Source organism: Callithrix jacchus, chromosome 5 (assembly GCF_049354715.1).
Source record: "Callithrix jacchus isolate 240 chromosome 5, calJac240_pri, whole genome shotgun sequence".
Lineage (NCBI taxonomy): Eukaryota > Metazoa > Chordata > Mammalia > Primates > Cebidae > Callithrix > Callithrix jacchus.
The window spans coordinates 70,183,892-70,206,058 of record NC_133506.1 but is presented as its reverse complement, the minus strand read 5'-3'; the positions used below and the strand labels follow the sequence as shown (position 1 = coordinate 70,206,058).

The window sequence follows — 22,167 nt, the reverse complement described above, 5'->3', positions numbered from 1 at the left end:
GATTTCTGCATCAATATTCATCAGAGATATTGGGCTCTAGTTTTCTTTTTCTGATGTGTCTTTGGTTTTGATATCAAAATAAGAATGGCCTGGTAGAATGAGTTTGGAAGTGTTCTCTCCTCCTTTACTTTTTGAAATAGTTTGAGTAGACGTGGTACTGGTTCTTCTTTAAATGTCTGTTAGAATTCACCAGTGAAGCCATTGGGTTCGGGCTTTTCTTTACTGGGAGACTGTTCATTATGGTTTTTATTTGTTATTTATCTGATTAGCTATTGGATTTCCTCATGGCTCAATCATGTAAGTGTCTAGGAATTTATGCATTTCTTCTATATTTTCCAACGTATTGGCACATAGTTGCTCACAGCAGCCACTAATTATCTTTGAATTTCTGTGGTATCAGTTGTAATGTGTCCCTCTTCATCTCTGATTTTGTTTATTTGGGTCTTCTCTCTTTTTTCCTTTGTTAGTCTGGCTAAAGGTTTGTCAATTTTGTTTATCTTTCGAAAAAACAACTTTTCTGTTTCACTGATCTTTTGTATTGTTTTCTATTTTAAATCCAATAACTCTTAGCTTTGCTCTTTTGAGGCTACTTTCTTCTTTTCTCCCACAGATATACCAAGTTTATTACAGATAAGGTAATTTCATTATAGATAAGATAAGGTAAGTTTATTTAACCAAGCTACAAAGATCATTATCATAACGAAAGGGAGAAAATGAAAATGGAGTCTGTAGGTATCTGTGTTTGTTATGCAGTTTCAGTCAAATGGTTACAAATGGATTTCTCATATCAATTCCAAATATACACACCCTTATATGTAAAAAACGATATTAGCCAGTTGTAATACTCATTTAGCATCTTGGTTATTACTGGCAATAAAATTTTCTTAACATAGGGTATGTAACAGGAAAAATAAAATAAAATAATGACAACAAAGTATGTTCTATCCAGTCCATTCTAAACTGACAAGAATACCTTATCAATACTTTATATAGGCAATCGGACAGATACTTGAGGGCTGTTTGCACACATCAAGTTGTTAGCAGGCAGGGAAGGGAGCAGCAAAAGCTGAGGTTGCTTTCTCACTAACTAGCAGACGCAGTCTTGCCTCATAAGAAAACTAAGGACTGAATAAATGACTTTGGCATCTATTCAATTTTCCCCTTTTATTTACACATAAATTACTTTGACAGCCTACTGAAGGACAGGTAATTCTCATCTCCCTCCCCCTCATAAGTAAGTGCCAAAAGCACCCAAACTTGTCACTTATGCAATAAACTGACCAAAACAAAACAAAACAGAAATGGTTTTTGAAACAAACAACCACCTTTTGGGAGTGGATCATAAGTGCAATTTTTTGTTTATTTTTTTTTTCCATAGAAGAAGTGCTTGGGGACAGGGTTGACAAAAAAGACAAAATAAAGAACATACATAGGAAGTATTCATAAGAATGCTGGTATCTCATGCAGGAGTTTTCCTCAAATGTGTTCAATCAATCCGAGCTATCTACTGTGAGCACTCTCCCATTTGCAGAACTTCGCCTTTAATCCACGTTAAAGAGGATAAGAAACTAGGCTATTTATTTTAAAAGCAGTTTACAAAACAATGCTTTTTACTTCATAAGGAGAATCTGAAGAGTTCCAAGTACTTAAAAATGGCTATTTTCTAGATCTTACAGGTATGCTTCATTGTTTATTGTTTTTCTTTTTCTGCTCTGTGTATTTTCAAATGGTCTCTTGAAGGTCACTAATTCTTTCTCCTGCTTGATCTATTCTGCTATTAAGTGACACTGATGTGTTCTTCAGAATTTCAATTGCGTTTTTCAACACTAGAATTTCTGCCTATTTTAATTATTTCAATCTCTTTGTTAAACTTATAGAACTTGGAATTCCTTCTCTGTGTTATATTGAATTTCATTGAGTTTCCTCAAAACAGCAGTTTTGAATTTGCTATCTGAAGGGTCACATCGGTCACATCTCTGTTTCTCAAGGATTGGTCCCTGGTGCCTATTTAGTTCATTTGGTGAAGTCATGTTTTCCTAGATAATCTTGATGCTTGCAGCTGGTCTTGGGTGTATTGGCATTGAAGAGTCAGGTATTTATTGCAGTCTTGGCTTGTGCATACCCATGCTTCATGGCAAAGCTTTCCAGGTATTAAGAGACTTGGGCCCCAAGCCCAATAATGCTGTTTTTTACAGACTCACAGAAGTACTGCCTTGGTGGTCTTTGATAAGATCCAGAAGAATTCTCTGGATTACCAGAGACTCTTATTCTTTTCCCTTACTTTCTCCCAGACAAATGGAGTCTCTTTCTCTCTCTCTCTGCTGAGGGGTGCTCTGTGATGCAAGCACCCCTGTGGCTACCACCACTGGGACTGCACAGGGTAAGACCTAAAGCCGGAACAGCACTAAGTCTTGCCCATGGCCCACTGTAACCACTACTTGATACACTACCTATGTTCACTCAAGGTCCTAGGGCTCTACAATCACCAGGTGGCAAAGCCAGCCAACTTTGTGTCTTTCACTTCAGGGTGGTAGGCCCTGATCGGATCCGCAGATGTTATCAGGGAGCCAGGGACTAGAGCCAAACACCCTAGAAATTTGCCTAATGTTATATTCTACTGTGGCTAAGCCGGCACTCAAACCATAATACAAAGTCCTTCCTGCTCTTCCCTCCCCTTTCCACAGGTAGAAGAGCCTCTCCCTGTGTGAACTACCACCAGTGGCCCACAAGGAGGTTCTGTCAGACCACTGCAATGTTCACCGAAAAGCCAAGGTTTCTTCTGTCAGCTGTGGTGAATACTGCCAGGCCCGGGACTCACCCTTCAGGTCAATAGGCTCCCCTCTGGCCCCGGGCAGATACAGAAATGCTAAGAGACTAAGCTTAGACTCAGGGACCCCAAGAGCCTGCCTGTTACTCCTAACCCACTGTGGCTGAGCTGACATCTAAGCTACAAGACAAAGTCACCTTAGTTTTCCCTCTGCTTTCTCAAACAGAAGCAGTCTTTCATCATAGCCACCATAGGTGAGAATGTGCCGGGTCACCTGTGAAGCCTGCATGTCTCAGAGCCCAATCCGCACAGCATAGTTCCCAGGTATCACTGCTGGTTATTCAGGGCCCAGGAAATCTTTAGTCAGCAGGTGATTAATCCTGCAGGACTGGGTCCTTCCCTTCAAGGCAGCAACTTCCCTTTTGGCCCAGTATGTGCTTATATCCTTCAAACATAACCAACCTAAAGCTCTCTTAGAAAATCCAGTATCTGTGTAAAATTCTCAATTATAATTCTAAGTCAAATACTCAGTTATTTATTTAAAATAGGATGCATAAGTATGGTATTCTAACTGGCCATATTCTAACTGGCCAAAATTTCTTGAACATTCCAAGTATGTACAATGTAAATTATGTGCATATTTCTTGATAGCTTCAACTATTATTTCCATGATTCTTATTCCATTAAGCCTGCCTATACTTCACCAGTTTGATCAGAGATATTCAATAAGCTTAAGACCTGGAACTGCAGATTTTCCTAGCCATTTTTCCCACTGTACATGCTTTAAAAACCTATTATTCTTTCTTCCTAATTTTAAAAATCAGTCAGATTTAAATTTTTTTCCTATATATTAAATTACCAATTATCTATTTCATTCATGAGTATAATTAGTTGGTTCTACCTAGACATATCAATATGTAATTGAAAACTGGTTCTTCTGAATTATTTTGAGCTATTACAATAAGATAACATATAGGTTATCTAAAATTACAAAATAAGTCATATTTCATTTTAATCTCATTATGTAGGTTATTGAATAGCATCTTATTTTTCCTTGACTAGGAAAAATATGTGTGCATGTGTCAAAGGTTTATTTTTAATAAATATTAAATATATGTAAGCTACATATTGTTAAAGATAATTTTTATAATCAACAAAATTCATCTTGAATAAGTATGCATAAACTATTTTTTAAATTGAGTGAATACATTTTAAAAGGAATAACACAGATACACAACATATTAAAAATATACTTAATGCTGAGATACAATTATTATATATATATATTTTAATTTTACTTTAAGTTCTGGTGCAGAATGTGCAGGTTTGTTACAAAGGTATATGTATGCCTTAGTGGTTTGCTGCACTTATTAACCTGTCTTATAAATTCCCTCCACTTGGCCCTGTCCCCAACAGGCCCCTCCTGTTGTTACCCTCCCTGTGTCCATGTGTTCTCATTGTTTGACTCCCATTATAAGGGAGAACATATGTTGTTTGGTTTTCTCTTCCTGTGTTAGTTTGCAGAGGATGATGGCTTCCAGCTTCATCCATATTCCTGCAAAGGATATGATCTCATTCATTTTTATGGCTGCATAGTATTCCATGGTGTATAAGTACCACACTTTCTTTAACCAATCTGTCATTGATGGACATTTGAGTTGGTTCCATGTCTTTGCTATTGTGAATAGTGCTGCAATAAACATACCTGTGCATGTGCCTTTATAGTAGAAAGATTTTTATTCTTTTGGGTATGTTTCCAGTAATGGGATTTCTGAGTCAAATGGTATTTCTGGTTCTAGATCCTTGAGGAATTGCCAAACTGTCTTTCACAATGTTCAGCTGGTTAACATTCCCCCTAATAGTGTAAAAGTGTTCCTATGTCTCCACAGGCTTGCCAGCATCTATTGTTTCTTGACTTTTTAATAATCAACATTCTAACTGGCATGCAATTGTATCTAATTTTGGTTTTGATTGGCATTTCTCTAATGATCAGTAATGTTGAGCTTTTATTTTTCTTAATATATTTCTTGGCCATTCAAATGTCTTCTTTTGAGAATCGTATATTCATATCCTTTGCCCACTTTTTGATGGTGTTGTTTGTTTCTGGTAAATTTGTTTAATTTTCTTGTAGATTCTGGACATTAGGTCTTTGTTGGATGGGTAGATTACAAAAAAATTCTCCCATTCTATAGGTTGCCTATACACTCTGATGATAGTTTCTTTTGCTGTGCAGAAGCTCTTTATTAGATCTCATTTGTTAACTCTGGTTTTTGTTGCAAAAATTATCTTGAGGTAATTTTTGTATAATGTGTAAGGAAGGGATTCAGTTTCAGTTTTCTGTCTATGGCTAACTGGTTTTCTCAGCATCATTTATTGAGTAGGAAATCCTTTCCCCATTGCTTGTTTTTTTCGGGTTTGTCATTTCTGAGTCTCTTTTCTATTCCATTGGTCTGTATTTATGTTTTTGTACCAGTGCCATGCTGATTTGGTTACTGCAGCCTTGTAGGATAGTTTGCAATCATGTCAATAGTAGTTTGATGTGAATAACATTAAACCTATAAATCACTTAGGGCAGTGTGGCCATTTTCACAGTATTGATTCTTCTTATCCATGAAGATGGAATGTTTTACCTTCTGTTTATGCCCTCTCTTATTTCCTTGAACAGCTGTATGTAGTTCTTTTTGAAGATGTCCTTAACATCTTTTGGTAGCTATATTCCTAGGTATTTTATTCTCTTTGTAGCAATTGTGAATGGGGGTTCATTCATGAGTTGACTCTGTGTTTGTCTATAGCCAGTGTAAAGGGATGCTAGTAATTTTTGCACATTGATTTTGTATCTTGAGACTGCTGAAGTTGCTCATCAGCTTAAGGAGTTTTGGGGCTGAAACGATGGGGTATTCTAAATACAGAATCATGTCATCTGCAAAGAGAGACAATTTGAGTTCCTCTTTTCCCATTTAAATACCCTTTATTTTTTTCTCTTGCCTGATTGTCCTTGTCAGAACTTTCAGTACTTTGTTTAATAGCAGTGGGAGAGAGGGCATCCTTGTCTTGCACTGGTATTCGAAGGTGATGCTATCAGCTTTTGCCATTTCAATCTGATGATGGTTGTGGGTTTGTCATAAATAGCTCTTATTATTTTGAGATATGTTCCATGAATACATAGTTTATTGAGAGTTTTTAATATGAAGTGATGTTGAATTTTATCAAAGGTTCCTTCTGCATCTATTGAGATAATCATGTGGTTTTTGCCTTCGGTTTTGTTTATGGAATGGATTACATTTGTTGATTTGCATATGTTGAGTCAAACTTGCATCCCAGGGATGAAGCCAACTTGATTGTGGTGGAAAAGTGTTTTGAGGTGCTGTTGTATTTGGTTTGTTAGTATTTCCTTGAGGATTTTCGCATTGATGTTCATCAGGGATATTGGCCTGAAGTTTTCTTTTTTTTTTTTTTATTGTGTTTCTTCCAAGTTTTGGTATCAGGAGAATGCTGGCTTTATAAAATGAGTTGGGGAGGAGTACCTCCTTTTCAATTGTTTGAAATAGTTTCAGAAGAAATGGTAGTAGCTCCTCTTTGTACCTCTGGTAGTGCTTGGCTATGAGTCCATCTGGTCCTGGGTTTTTTTTTTTTTTTTTTTTTGGTTGGTAGGCTATTAATTACTGCCTTGCCTCAATTTCAGAGCTTGTATTGGTCTTTTTTGGATTTTGACTACTTCCTGTTTCAGTTTTGGAAGGTTGTATGCATTCAGGAATTTATCCATTAATTCTAGATTTTCTAGCTTATGTGTTTAGGGGTATTCATAGTATTCTCTGATGGTAGTTTGTATTTCTGCGGTGTCAGTTGTGATATCCCCTTTATAATTTATTATTGTGTCTATTTGATTTTTCTTTCTTTTCTTCTTTATTCTTCTAACAGTCTATCTTGCTATTTTTTCAAAAAATCAGCTCCTAGATTCATTGATTTTTTTTTGAAAGTTTTCATGTCTCTGTCCCTTCAATTCTGCTCTGATTTTAGTGACTTCTTGTCTTCTGCTAGCTTTGGATTCGTTTTCTCTTACTTCTCTAGCTCTTTGACTGGTGATGTTTGGGTGTCAATTGGAGATTATTCTATCTTTCTGATGTGGGTATTTTAGTGCTTATAAATTTCCCTCTTAACACTGCTTTAGCTGTGTCCCAGAGATTCTGGTACATTGTTTCTTTATTCTCATTCATTTCAAATAACTTCTTTATTTCTTCCTTAATTTCTTTATTTACTCAGAAGTCATTCAGGAGCAGCTTGTTCAACTGCCATGTAATTTTGTGGTCTTGACTCTATCCAATTTTCTAATCTGTATTTTTAAATTGGGACATTTAGCCCATTTACATTTAAGGTTAGAATTATTATGTGTGAATTAGATTCTGTCATCATGATGCCTTCTAGTTATTTTGCACACTTACTGATGCAGTTACTTGATAGTGTCATTGGTCTTTATATTTTGGTGTGTTTTTGCAGTGGCTAGTACTGCTTTTTTCTTTCCATATTTAGTGCTTCCTTTAAGAGCTCTTGCAAGGCTGGCCTTGTGGTGATGAAATCCCTCAGCATTTGCTTGACTAGAAAAGATTTTATTTCTCCTTGGCTTATGAAGCTTAGTTTGGCTTGATATGAAATTCTGGGTTGAAGATTCTTTTCTTTAAGAATGTTGAATGTTAACCCCCTCACTGTCTTCTGGCTTGTAAGATTTCTGCTGAGAGGTCCAATGTTAGTCTGATGGGCTTCCCTTTGTAGGTGATCTAGCCTTTCTCTCTGGCTGTCCTTAACATTTTTTCCTTCATTTCGACTTCGGAGAATCTGATGATTATATGTCTTGTTGATTTTTTTGTGGAATATCTTAGTGGTGTTCTCGGTACTTCCTGAATTTGAATGTTGGCCTGTCTTGCTAGGATGGGGAAGTTTTCCTGAATTACATCCTGAAGTGCCTTTTCCAGCTTGTTTCCATTATCCCTGTCTCCTTCATGTAGTCCAATCAATCACAGGATTAATCTTTTTACCATAGTCCCATATTTCTTGAAGTCCTTGTTCATTCCTTTTTATTCTTTTCTCTCGAATCTTGTCTGCATGCCTTATTTCAGCAAGATGGTCTTCAAACTCTGATATCTTGTCATCTGCTTGTTTTATTTGGCTATTGACACGTGTATGTTTCGTGAAGTTCTTGTGGTGTGTTTTTCAGCTCCATCAGGTCATTTATGTCCCTCTCTAAACTGGCTATTCTAATTAGAAACTCCTCTAACCTTTTGTCAAGGTTCACAATTCTTAGCTTCTTTGCATTGGGTTAGAACAGGCTCCTTTAACTCAGCAGAGTTTGTTTTTTCCCATCTTATGAAGCCTACTTCTGTGAGTTCATCCAACTCATCCTTTGTCCAGTTCTGTGCCCTTGCTGTAGAAGTGCTGCAATCATTTAGAGGAGAAAAGGCACTCTGGTATTTTGGGTTTTCAGTGTTTCTTCATTGATTCTTTCTCATCTTCATGAGTTTGTTTAGTTTTAATCTTTGAGACTGCCGACTCTTGGATGGGTTTTTGTGAGGACTTTTTGATGTTGTTGATGCTGCTGATGTTGCTTTCTCTTTGTTTTCCTTTCAGTGGTTAGGTCCCTCTTCTGTAGGGCTACTGTGGTTTGATGAGTGTTCACTTCAGGCCCTATTTATCTGGTTAGTTCTCATGCCTAGAGATATCACTTAAGGAGGCTGGAGAACAGCAAAGATGGGTGCCTGCTTCTTCCTCTGGAATCTCTGACTTCAAGGGGTACCAACGTGAGGCCAGTGGCATCACTCCTGCATAGGGTGTTTGACAACCCCTGTGGGTCTCACCCAGTTGAGTGGCATGAAGAATAGGAGTCATTTAATGAAGCACTCTGACTGTCATTTTGTGAGAAGGAGTGTGCTTCACTGGAGGGAAACCCACTTGTCTAGACTGCCTGGATTCCTCAGAACTACCTGTAGGAAAGGCTAAGTCTGCCACCCTTCTCCCTTGGGGTTCAGGCCCAGGGAGATCAGAGTTCTGTCGCCGAACTCCTGGCTGGAGTTGTTGGAGTTCCTGCAGGGAGGCAGTCCCCAGTGAGGAGGGGTGGGTCAGGGTCAGGCCTGAAGTCCTCTGACTGTAGTCTGCCACAGCTGGTATGTTGGGCTATGGAGGACACCTCTTGGGACTAAGCTGTCCAGCCTCCCTGGCTCCAGCAGGAGAAAAGACCTGCCCAGAGCTATAGTGATGGCTGCTGTCCTTCCCTTGCCCATGGAGCTTAGCATGTTAGGCAGCTGTCAGTCCCAGTGCTTGCTGCTGCCCCTCCCTCAAAGAGCTGGAAGTACTTAAACAGCAGGTAGCTGCAGCTGTGGTGCTGATCGTCCCTTCCCCGGAACTTGGAAAGCTTAAGCAGATTATAGTGGAGAGGCTGTTGAGAATCTGGATGGCTGGCAAGTTGGGACCCTCGGCAGTGGTGGCATGGGTTTACAAGTGGAATCTTCTGATCCATGGGTTGTACAGTTCCGTGAAAAAAGCATGGCTTCCCAGCTGGGTAGCAGGCTCACTCATTGCCTCTCTTGGCTGGGGAGTGGAAGCTCCCATACCCCATGTTGCTCTCAGATGGGCTGCTGCACTTGACCCCTCTTCCTTCCTCTCTGTGGGTCACAATATTGCTTAGTCTGTTTGAAGAGGGAACCTGGATATCTCAGTTGCCAGTGCAGGATTCACACACTATTATGGTTCTTTTTAATGGCAGCCTCTGATCCCTGCTGCTTCTAATTGGTCATTTTGGCCCCTCCCCATGCCCTCGCTGAGGTATAATTACTTTTAGTTATTTTTCGTTAATTTGAAGGCCTGGAAATTTAAACTATTTGTATTTAGTTTTTAATTAAAATAGTTTGTGACAATTAAACTTATATGATGTTTTGGCTCTTCCCATGTTAATCGTAGTTTAAATATTGTATGACAACTTTTTATTTTTAATATAAGCCTTTTTAGCTAAATTAAATGTATTCAGAATATTTCATTTTGTATTTATCCACTGTATAGTTCTAGAAATTAAGGAAAGAAGACCTAAAAATTTTGTCTAGGACCTCACATTTCTTAGATACTAATATGCTAAATAAATTTATAGTAAAGGGGGGAGGACTCAAGATGGCGCTGTGAGAACAACCCAGGATTGGAGCTCTCGTTGAATTCGCAAAGAGGTGAGTCAGAGCTGCATTTCCAGACTGATCTTTGTGGCCCACAGAACGGGGAAACTCCCAAGTATAAAAAAACACGGAACACCAGGCAGTATGTCTGCCTGGCGAAGCCAGCAGCCGGGGTGGCGGCGGCCGGCCCTACCCAGCAATCCCCACAAGGCGCGCTTGTCCGGGTGCCCTGCTGAACCGGCAACCTGAGACTTGAGAGGGCAGGACTTGAGACTGAACGAGACTTGGACAGTAGGCCATCCCAGGGGATTGCAGGGACAGAGTGTTTGGGGTACCAGTGGGACGAAAAAAACCGCGATTTCAAACTATCCCGAGCAGACGGTCTGAGACGCTCTGTGGGGGAGGGGCGTCCACCACTACCGAGGCAACCTGCCCCAACTGAGATACACACCCACTGCTGACGCAGCCAGCCGTTGCTGAGCCAACCCGTCCCTACTGAGATACACGCCCACTGCTGACGCAGCCTCCCATTGCTGAGGCAACCCCTCCCTACTGAGATACATGCCCACTGCTGACGCAGCCTGCCGTTGCTGAGGCAACACACTACGACGAAGAGACTCCGCTGCATGGCGTGGCGGAGACCACAGCAGAGCCTGCAGGAACAGGGCGAACCACACAACAGCAGGGCAGAGCCTTGGCAGGCGAACAGTGGCTAGTCTGCCTCCTAGCTGGGCAGGACACCTCAACGGACATCAAAAAATAAAGCCAGAACCCCCCAACACAGAGCATTTGAGAAAAAAAGGGATTTTTTAATGAGCTCTGTTGCAGCAGAATCAAACATAGCAGCCTAACAGCCCTGAATGAACAACAGAGCTCACAGCTCAGCAATTGAGCTCATATAAAGTACAGACTGTCTCCTCAAGCAGCTCCCTGACCCCTCTATATCCAAAAGACTGACATTTGGCAGGCATCATCCTGGGACAAAGATAGGAGAAAAAGAAATGGGTAGCATCCCTCACTGTGCCACAGCTGCTATAGGTGCACCCCAGACAAGCAGGGCCTGGAGTGGACCTCAGCAGTCATACAGTGAAGGGGCTAGGCTGGTAGAAGGAAAACAAAGTAACAGAAATACTTCATCATCAACAATCTGAGTGTCCACTCAGAGACCCAATTGAAAAGTCAGCAACTATGCAGACGACAAGAGGATAAACCCACAAAGATGGAAAGAAACCAGTGAAAAAAGGAGGAAAACACCCGAAACCAAGACACCTCGCCTCCTAGAAAGGACCAAAACTCCTCACCAGCAAGGGAACAAAGCTGGACGGAGAATGACTGTGATGAAATGACGGAATTAGACTTCAGAAGGTGGATAATGAGAAACTTTTGTGAGCTAAAAGAACATGTATTAAATCAATGCAAAGAAACTAAGGAACTTGAGAAAATGATAACAAGAATGGATAACTTAGAGAGGAATATGAATGAATTAAAGAAGCTGAAAAACACAATACGAGAACTTCGTGAAGGATGCACAAGTTTCAATAGCTGAATTGACCAAGCAGAAGAAAGAACACCTGAAGTCGAAGATCAATGCAATGAAATAAAATGAGAAACCAAGATCAGAGAAAAAAGCACAAAAAGGAATGAACAAAGTCTCCAAGAAATGTGGGACTATGTGAAAAGACCTAACCTATGTTTGATAGGTGTACCAGAAGGGGACGAAGAGAATGAATCCAAGCTGGAAAATACTCTTCAGGACATCATCCAGGAAAACTTCCCCCACCTGGTAAGACAGGCCAAGACTCAAATGCAGGAAATACAGAGAACACCACAAAGATATTCTGCAAGAAGAGCAACCCCAAGGCACATAATCGTCAGATTCAACAAGGTTGAAATAAAGGAGAAAATACTAAGGGCAGCCAGAGAGAAAGGTCGAGTTACCCACAAAGGGAAGCCCATCAGACTCACAGCAGATCTCTCGGCAGAAACACTACAAGCCAGAAGAGAGTGGGGGCCAATATTCAACATTCTTAAAGAAAAGAATTTTTAACCCAGAATTTCATATCCAGCCAAACTGAGCTTCAGAAGTGAAGGAAAAATAAAATCCTTTGTGAACAAGCAAGCGCTCAGAGATTTTGTCACCACCAGGCCTGCTTTACAAGAGCTCCTAAAAGAGGCACTACACATAGAAAGGAACAACCAGTACCAGCCATTCCAAAATCACACTAAAAGTTAAAGAGCATCAACATAATGAAGAATCTACAACAACTAACAGGCAAAAGAGCCACTTAGCATCAAAATGGCAGTATCAAATTCACACATAATAATATTAACCCTAAATGTAAATGGACTAAATGCACCAATCAAAAGACACAGACTGGCAAATTGGATAAAAATCCAAAACCCATCAGTGTGCTGTATCCAGGAAACCCATCTCACATGCAAGGATACACAAAGGCTCAAAATAAAGGGATGGAGGAAGATTTACCAAGCAAATGGAGAGCAAAAAAAAGCAGGAGTTGCAATTCTCATCTCTGGTAAAATAGACTTTAAAGCAACAAAGATCAAAAGAGACAAAGAAGGCCATTACATAATGGTAAAAGGATCAATACAACAAGAAGAGCTAACAATCCTAAACATATATGGACCCAATACAGGAGCACCCAGATACATAAGGCAAGTTCTTAATGACTTACAAAGAGACTTAGACTCCCACACAATAATAGTGGGAGACTTTAACACTCCACTGTCAATATTAGACAGATCAACCAGACAGAAAATCAACAAGGATATCCAGGGCTTGAACTCAGACCTGGAGCAAGCAAACCTGATAGACATTTACAGAACTCTCCACCCCAAATCCACAGAATACACATTCTTCTCAGCACCACATCACACCTACTCTAAAATTGACCACATAATTGGAAGTAAAGCACTGCTCAACAAATGCAAAACAACTGAAATCATAACAAACAGCCTCTCAGACCATAGTGCAATCAAGTTAGAACTCAGAATACAGAAACCAACCAAGAACCGCACAGCTTCATGGAAACTGAACAACTGGCTCTTGAATGTTGACTGGGTACACAATGAAATGAAGTCAGAAATAAAGAAGTTCTTCGAAACCAATAAGAACGAAGACACAACATGCCAGAACCTCTGGGACACATTTAAAGCAGTCTCTAGAGGAAAGTATATAGCAATAAGTGCCCATATGAGGAGAATGGAGAGATCCACAATTGACACCCTATCGTCAAAATTGAAAGAGCTAGAGGAACCAGATCAAAAAAACTCAAAACCCAGCAGAAGACAAGAAATTACTAAGATCAGAGCTGAGCTGAAGGAGATTGAGACACGAAAAACCCTTCAAAAAATCAATAAATCCCAGAGCTGGTTTTTTGAAAAGATCAACAAAATAGACAGACCACTAGCCAGATTGATTAAAAGGAAAAGAGAGAACAACCAAATAGATGCAATAAAAAATGATAAAGGGGAAATCACCACAGATTCCACAGAAATTCAAACCATCATCAGAGAAAATTACAAACAACTCTATGCACATAAACTAGTAAACCTGGGAGAAATGGATAAATTCCTGGACTCCTGTGTCCTCCCAAGCCTAAACCAGGAGGAAGCCGAAACTATGAATAGACCAATAACAAGGTCAGAAGTCGAGGCAGCAATTAAGAGCCTACCACAAAAAAAAGCCCAGGTCCAGACGGGTTCACAGCCGAATTCTACCAGACACACAAAGAGGAGCTGGTACCATTCCTTCTAAAACTATTTCAAACAATCCAAAAAGATGGAATACTTCCCAAATCATTTTACGAGACCAACATCATTCTGATACCAAAACCCGGCAGAGACCCAACAAGAAAAGAAAACTTCAGGCCAATATCCATGATGAACATAGATGCAAAAATCTTCAATAAAATATTGGCAAGCCGAATGCAACAGCAAATCAAAAAACGTATTCACCATGATCAAGTAGGATTCATCCCGGGGATGCAAGGCTGGTTCAACATACGCAAGTCTATAAACGTAATTCACCACATAAACAGAACCAAAATCCAAAACCACATGATTATCTCAAAAGACGCAGAGAAGGCATTTGACAAAATTCAGCAGCCCTTTATGCTAAAAACCCTCAATAAACTCGGTATCGATGGAATGTATCTCAAAGTAATAAAAGCTATTTATGACAAACCAACAGCCAATATCATACTGAATGGGCAAAAACTGGAAGCATTCCCTTTGAAATCTGGCACTAGACAAGGATGCCCTCTTTCACCACTCCTATTCAATATAGTTCTGGAAGTTCTAGCCAGAGCAATCAGGCAAGAAAAAGAAATAAAGGGTATTCAAATAGGAAAGGTGGAAGCCAAATTGTCTCTATTTGCAGACGACATGATAGTATACCTAGAAGACCCCATCACCTCAGCCCAAAAACTCCTGAAACTGATAAACAACTTCAGCAAAGTCTCAGGATATAAAATCAATGTGCAAAAATCACAAGCATTCGTCTACACCAATAACAGACTTAAAGAAAGCCAAATCAAGAACGAACTGCCATTCACAATTGCTACAAAAAGAATAAAATACCTTGGAATACAAATCACAAGGAACGTAAGGGACCTCTTCAAGGAGAACTACAAACCACTGCTCAACGAAATCAGAGAGGACACAAACAGATGGAGAAACATTCCATGTTCATGGTTAGGAAGAATTAACATTGTGAAAATGGCTATACTGCCCAAAGTAATTTACAGAATCAATGCTATCCCCATCAAGCTACCATTGACTTTCTTCACAGAACTGGAAAAAACCACCATGAACTTAATATGGAACCAAAAGAGAGCCCGCATAGCCAAGTCAATTCTAAGCAAAAAGAACACAGCGGGGGGCATCACACTACCGGAGTTCAAACTATACTACAAGGCTACAGTAATCAAAACAGCATGGTACTGGTACCAAAACAGAGATATAGACCAATGGAACAAAACAGAGGCACTGGAGGCAACACAACATATCTACAACTATACAATCTTTGATAAACCTGACAAAAACAAGCAATGGGGAAATGATTCCCTGTTTAACAAATGGTGTTGGGAAAACTGGCTAGCCATGTGCAGAAAGCAGAAACTGGACCCCTTCCTGACACCTTACACTAAAATTCACTCCAGATGGATTAAAGACTTAAACATAAGACCTGGCATGATAAAAACCCTAGAAGGAAATCTAGGCAAAACCATCCAGGACATAGGAGTAGGCAAGGACTTCATGAACAAAACACCAAAAGCTTTGGCAACAAAAGCCAAAATAGACAAATGGCACCTAATGAAACTCCACAGCTTCTGCACGGCAAAAGAAACAGTCACTAGAGTGAATCGGTATCCATCAGAATGGGAAAGAATTTTTTCAGTTTACCCATCTGACAAAGGGCTGATATCCAGAATTTACCAAGAACTCAAACAGATTTACAGGAAAAAAACAAACAAGCCCATTCAAAAGTGAGCAAAGGATATGAACCGACACTTTACGAAAGAAGACATATATGAGGCCAACAATCATATGAAAAAATGCTCATCATCACTGGTCATCAGAGAGATGCAAATCAAAACCACATTGAGATACCATCTCACGCCAGTTAGAATGGCGATCATTAAAAAATCTGGAGACAACAGATGCTGGAGAGGATGTGGAGAAAAAGGAACACTTTTACACTGTTGGTGGGAGTGTAAATTAGTTCAACCATTGTGGAAGACGGTGTGGCGATTCCTCAAGGCCTTAGAAATAGAAATTCCATTTGACCCAGCAATCCCATTGCTGGGTATATATCCAAAAGACTATAAATCGTTCTACTATAAGGACACATGTACACGAATGTTCATTGCAGCACTGTTTACAATAGCAAAGACCTGGAATCAACCCAAATGCCCATTGATAATAGACTGGATTGGAAAAATGTGACACATATATACCATGGAATATTATGCAGCAATCAGAAATGATGAGTTTGTGTCGTTTGTAGGGACATGGATGAATCTGGAGAACGTCATCTTCAGCAAACTGACACAAGAACAGAAAATGAAACACCGCATATTCTCACTCATAGGCGGGTGTTGAAAAATGAGAACACATGGACACAGAAAGGGGATTACTAAACACTGGGGTCTATTGGGGGGAAAAGGGGAGGACCAGTGGGAGGGGGAGGTGGGGAGGGATAGCCTGGGGAGAAATGCCAAATGTGGGTGAAAGGGAGAAGGAAAGAAAAGCACACTGCCATGTGTGTTCCTACGCAACTGTCTTGCATGCTCTGCTCATGTACCCGAAAACCTAAAATCCAATAAAAAATTAAAAAAAAAAGAAAGAAAAAAAATTTATAGTTAATAATTAATTTTGATGAAGTATAAAAATCAGTAAAAATACTGTAAATAACTCACAGTTAAAGTTTAGACATTTTTCTTCTTGAATATTTTAAAATACAACTTAGATTTTAATGTATCTTATATTTTTACAAAATTTATGTTTATACTCTAAGGTATGCTAAGACTAGTGTTAGAATTTACTAATATTTTTCTCACATGTCCTTTTTAAACAATCATATTCTATTTACCTATTGCATATTCAAACAGATTATACTATACCTTTTGAGTGATTCATGTAACTAGTACTATTTTTTTGATTATTCCTACTTTATTTTCACTATCGATGCACCTTCAAACCTCCTTGATATTGGCATTCAGAAGATTGACTTCTATGCACAGCTTCAACTGAGGTGCCGAATGTGGCTTTCTAAGCCAATGTGATATAAGAGTAGAGGAAAGCAGAGTACATGCTACCTCGGTTCCCATCCTTGATAGGCCATGGTTTACTAGTGGCTGCTGGCTAAATCTTATGCCATAATGACTACTTTTTTACTCTCTACTGTAGTTTCTGCTCTAGCATAATGTGGAAGACTTCATTCTACATTTACCCTTCAGTTAACGGTAACACATTTTTTCCTTATATCAGTCTTCCTAACTCTATTTTTTAAACCTTCTCATATCTAGTATAGAATGCTTTCATTAACTATCTTCAACTATTCCCTTTTTCAATGTGCCTTCTGTTTCTTGCTGGGATGCTGACATTTTCAACTTATCTAATTTTGGAGAAGCTTAAGTTTAAGATGCATAGTAATATTGTAGCATCTAATGTTGTCTTAGATCAGCTGGCAATTTAGAAATAAGTCAATAGTACTTTGAAAATGATTAGTGACATATATATTGAAGTCTTGAAACTATGAGCATATTAATGAAATTCTATTCAGGAAATTAAAATGAAAATAAAATACCTTTGAGGATTCCAATAAAATAACATGTATGTGTCTTGGTTTTAGAAACACAGGTGAATGATACCAATAGATTTTTTGTATATAAAAAAAAAGTGACTACCCAAGAGTTTTTTTTCTTATATCTGACTCCATTTGCAAATCATGGTAACATGGTACGATTTCTTTAATTTTAATTTTATTTTATTGTGTCAAGAACACTTATTATGAGGTCTACCCTCTTAACAAATTTTAAAGTCTACCATGCTGTACTGTTGATTACAGGTACCGTGTTGTAGGGCAGATCTCTAGAACTCCTTCATCTTACCTAACTGAAAATTTATGATCTTTGATTATAGTTCATTTCTGCATCTACCCACCCCTGGGCAACCAACATCCCACTCTCTGATTCTATGAATTTGGCTATTTTGGATACTTACTTATTTAAGTGGAATTGTGTAGTATTTGTCCTTCTGTGACTGGGTTATTTCACATTATTTGTTAAGGACCTCAAGGTTCATCCATGTTGTTCCATATTGCAAAATTTTCTTATTCTAAATGGTGAATAATATTCTGTCATATATGTATATACCTCATTTCTTATTTTTTTATATATGGTAAGATGTTTAGGTTGTTTTTATATCTGCATTATTGTTAACAGTCCTGAGGTTTTGTCATATGTAACTTTTATTTTAATGAGGTATATTCCTTATATGATTTATAGTTGAGGGTTTCTTATCCCAAAAGTGTTTTGAGTTTTCTCAAATGGCTATTCTGCATTTGTTTAGATGACCATTTGGTTCTGTCAGTGTGGTGCATTACATTTATAGATTTGCATACATCGAACCATTTTTGCATTCCAGCATTAAATTCCATTTAATCATGATATGACCCTTTTAATGTGCTGCTAAATTCAGATTGCTAGTATTTTCTTGAGAAATTTTACACATATATTTATCAGGAAAATTGCTCTCTAATTTTCTTTTCTTCTAATGTCTTAGTCAAGCTTTGGTATCAGGGAAATAAAGACCTCATAAAATCAGCATGGAAACATTTCTTCTTAATTTTTTTAAAAGTTTGAGAAGGATTTTCATTCTTTCTTCTTTAAAGGTTTCATAGAATTTAACCATGAAACTATTAGGTCCTACACTTTACTTTGACATAGGATTTTTATTATTGATTCACTCTTCCTACTTGTTGCTCTGTCCAGATTTTCTTCATTATTCAGGTTGTATGTTTCTATGAACTTATCCAATTCTTTTAAGTTGTCCAATTTGGTAGCCTATAATTATTTACAGTAGTCTCTTATTTTTGCATTTTTGTGATATGATATGGCTGCCTCCCCACCCAAATCTCATCTTTAATTTTCACATGTGGGAAGGGCCTGGTAATAGAATCATGGGAGCAAGTCTTTCCCCTGCTGTTCCCAATACAGTGAATAACTCTCACAAGATATGATGGTTTTATAAAGAGAAGTTTTCCTGCACGAGTTATCTCTTTCTTTTTGCTGCAGCCATCCATGTTAGATATGATTCCTTCTTGCCTTGCACCACAATTATGAAGCCTCACAGCCATATGGAAATATAAGCGCATTTTACCTTTTTTTTCTTCCCAGTCTCTGGTATGTCTTTATCAGCTGAATGAAAACATACATGTGGTGTCAGGCATACTGTTTCCTCTTTATTCATTTGAGCTTTTTCTAATTTTTGTTAGTCTAACTAAACTTTTGTCAAACTTTTTTATCTTTTTAAATAACCATTTATTTATTTATTTGATTTATTTATTTGATTTTTTTCCTAGTCTCTACTCCATTTACCCCAACACCTAAAATCCAATAAAAAATAAAAAAAAAAGAAATATGACATAAAATTAATGTTACCAATTTTGTGGCTTTATATTTTGGCATTTAATTCTTGGGCAATTTCTAAACCATTGTGTAAACTGTGCAATAAATCTGGTCAACTTAAACTATTGAACTATTTGAATGCATTATAATTAATGTCCTTAAAAATCTTCAATTTTTTGGGGGTGATATTTTTTATTTGATACAGATAAAGGTATACTTTTAAAGAGTCTATTGTCTTTTTTGATTAATTATTGCTAATCAATACAATTCAAAGGTTTTATTTTGTTTTCATTTGATTCCAGATTCTTAACATCATTTATTATGCTATTTATATAGGTGCAAATAATTATATGACAAGATTATATTTAGAATTCATGTATTAAAATATGAAAGTGATATTTCTGAGTTTCTTTGAAATGTTTCAACATACTGCCATTTATACTTCTTACCTGTTAAAATACCAACATTTTCAACTCAAATTTTCAAGGCAATTTTCAAATAATTTTTCTGAGAGACAGGGTATCACCCTATCACCCAGACTGGAGTGCAGCAGAGATCACAGCTCACTGCAGCCTTGACCTTCCTGGCTCAAGCAACTCTTCCATCTCAGCCTCCTGAGTAGCTGGGACTAGCAGCATGCGCCCATGCCTCGCTAATTTTTAATTTTTTTTTGGTAGAGATGAGGTTTTGCTATGTTGCCTAGGATATTTAGGTGATATTTTATGCTTTACAAAAGAGAAGAACAAAAATAATCAGGTCCTCAACAACTTCTAAATTGAAATGAATACCTTATACTGCTGAGAAACAAATGAGAAATCTTTGGCAAAGGATAAATTATAGTATTGAATTGAAACTAGAAATGAGTCATGTTTCTGTAACTGTATGTTCAAGAGGTTAAAACTAACATTTTTTGCTTTATAAATTACTAATCAAGGTATGCAGCTTTGTAATATTAAACTATGTTGCTGAAATCCAATATTAATAACATTGGAAAAACTGAGTTGCTGGTACTGTGTGTACCTGCTTTAAAACTAACCTATTTTGGGCCGGGCACCGTGGCTCAAGCCTGTAATCCCAGCACTTTGGGAGGCCGAGGCGGGTGGATCACGAGGTCAAGAGATCAAGACCATCCTGGTCAACATGTGGTGAAACCCCGTCTCTACTAAAAATACAAAAAATTAGCTGGGCATGGTGGCACGTGCCTGTAATCCCAGCTACTCGGGAGGCTGAGGCAGGAGAATTGCCTGAACCTGGGAGGCGGAGGTTGCGATGAGCCGAGATCGCGCCATTGCACTCCAGCCTGGGTAACAAGAGTGAAACTCCGTCTCAAAAAAAAGAAAAAAAACTAACCTATTTTATTTGATTGTGGTGTACAGGTATAATATGACTAGTATAATCACATTTTGGTTTTGCTTTTTTTCGCAATTGTATTTAGATATTTACTTTAACATTTACTCTATTATTGAGTAGATTATTAAAATATTTCTTTTACCTTTACATAAGTAGTTCTGTGTGTGTGTGTTTGTGAGAAGAAGATAAAGTATTTAACTATGTATATAATAAATACAGAATTGTATCTGATTATACTATTTCAAAGAAATCAGAGTTTTTAAAGTATTTACATAATTTTAAAAAGGTATACAATGTAACTAAGGATAATGGTTCTATAACTAACTGGATGAACGGAGCGTCTAGATTATGTTCTATTTTCTTTGCAGCAGGAGCTCAAGAAAAAGTCTACAAGTCCCCACTCAACATTATAAACAAAATAGAAAATCATATATCAAGCTTTTAAAGATTGGGAATCAACGAACACCAACATTTCTGAAGTTTATGTAATTTTCTAAATCTGTACTAAAAAAAGAAAGAAAAGAAACAGATTAAACTTTTCAAGAAATATTTACTCGAAATTTCAACTTTTAAGAGTTGACAATGAGAAAAGAAGACATCCTTAGCTGGCTTCTACTGCCCACTCTGGCTCTGAGGATGTCATAATGGAGGCGCTTGTTGAGCACAAAAACAAAACAAAACAAACGAACAAGAAAATATCAGAGACATTTAAGGAGACAGCAGATGGTTGTGTCCCAACATGGAAGAAACCATCACAAGAATGACTTCCTGCTAGGGTGACAGACAAGAGATAAATTATGGACAGCTTTATTTAGCAGTGTTTATTTGTGTTACTCACTTTGCCTTTAGAAGATCATCAACTAAAAGCAAGAAAGAAGCCAAAAGAAAACCAAGCCCTCATACCTCAAGCACTGCTTTAGAAAGGGCCAGAGAGAGACACTGATAGCAATAGGTACAGGTTAGCCTTGTGGCTTATCTACTGTGAAAGATCCTAAAAGACTAAACATTTCCCCCTGTGACTCTTGCAATACTTCAGCCCGCAAGTCTTTTCCTCACCTCTCTTAAACAAACGGACTCCAGCACTCCCTACCTCCAGTTTCATAACCAACACAATCTAAAATTCTTCAGGACTTCCAAGTAATTGAACAATAAACAACTCTCAGAAAAAAATGAACTTTATTTATTTTTATTTTTATTTTTTATTGCATTTTAGGTTTTGGGGTACATGTGCAGAGCATGCAACACAGTTGCATAGGTACACACATGGCAGTGTGTTTTGCTTCCTTTTTCCCCTTCACCCACATTTGGCATTTCTCCCCAGGCTATCCCTCCCCACCTCCCCCTCCCACTGGCCCTCCCCTTTTCCCCCAATAGACCCCAGTGTTTAGTACTCCCCTCTCTGTGTCCATGTGTTCTCATTTTTCATCACCCGCCTATGAGTGACAATATGCGGTGTTTCATTTTCTGTTCTTGTGTCAGTTTGCTGAGAATGATGTTCTCCAGATTCACCCATGTCCCTACTAACGACATGAACTCATCATTTCTGATTTCTGCATAATATTCCATGGTGTATATGTGCCACATTTTTTCAATCCAGTCTATTATCGATGGGCATTTGGGTTGATTCCAGGTCTTTGCTATTGTAAACAGTGCTGCAATGAACATTCGTGTGCATGTGTCCTTGTAGTAGAACGATTTATAGTCCTTTGGATATATACCCAGTAATGGGATTGCTGGGTCAAATGGAATT

At 38.2% G+C, this 22,167-nt stretch overlaps 1 long non-coding RNA gene across 1 annotated transcript in view; it reads left to right on the top strand.

The window, feature by feature from the left end:
* Positions 1 to 634: 634 nt before the first annotated feature.
* Positions 635 to 22,167, top strand: part of LOC144582869 (uncharacterized) — a 41,759-nt gene continuing 20,226 nt past the window's right edge. The window contains exon 1 of the long non-coding RNA XR_013536389.1: positions 635 to 2,825. This is a non-coding gene — a long non-coding RNA (uncharacterized LOC144582869). The remainder of the gene's footprint in view (positions 2,826 to 22,167) is intronic.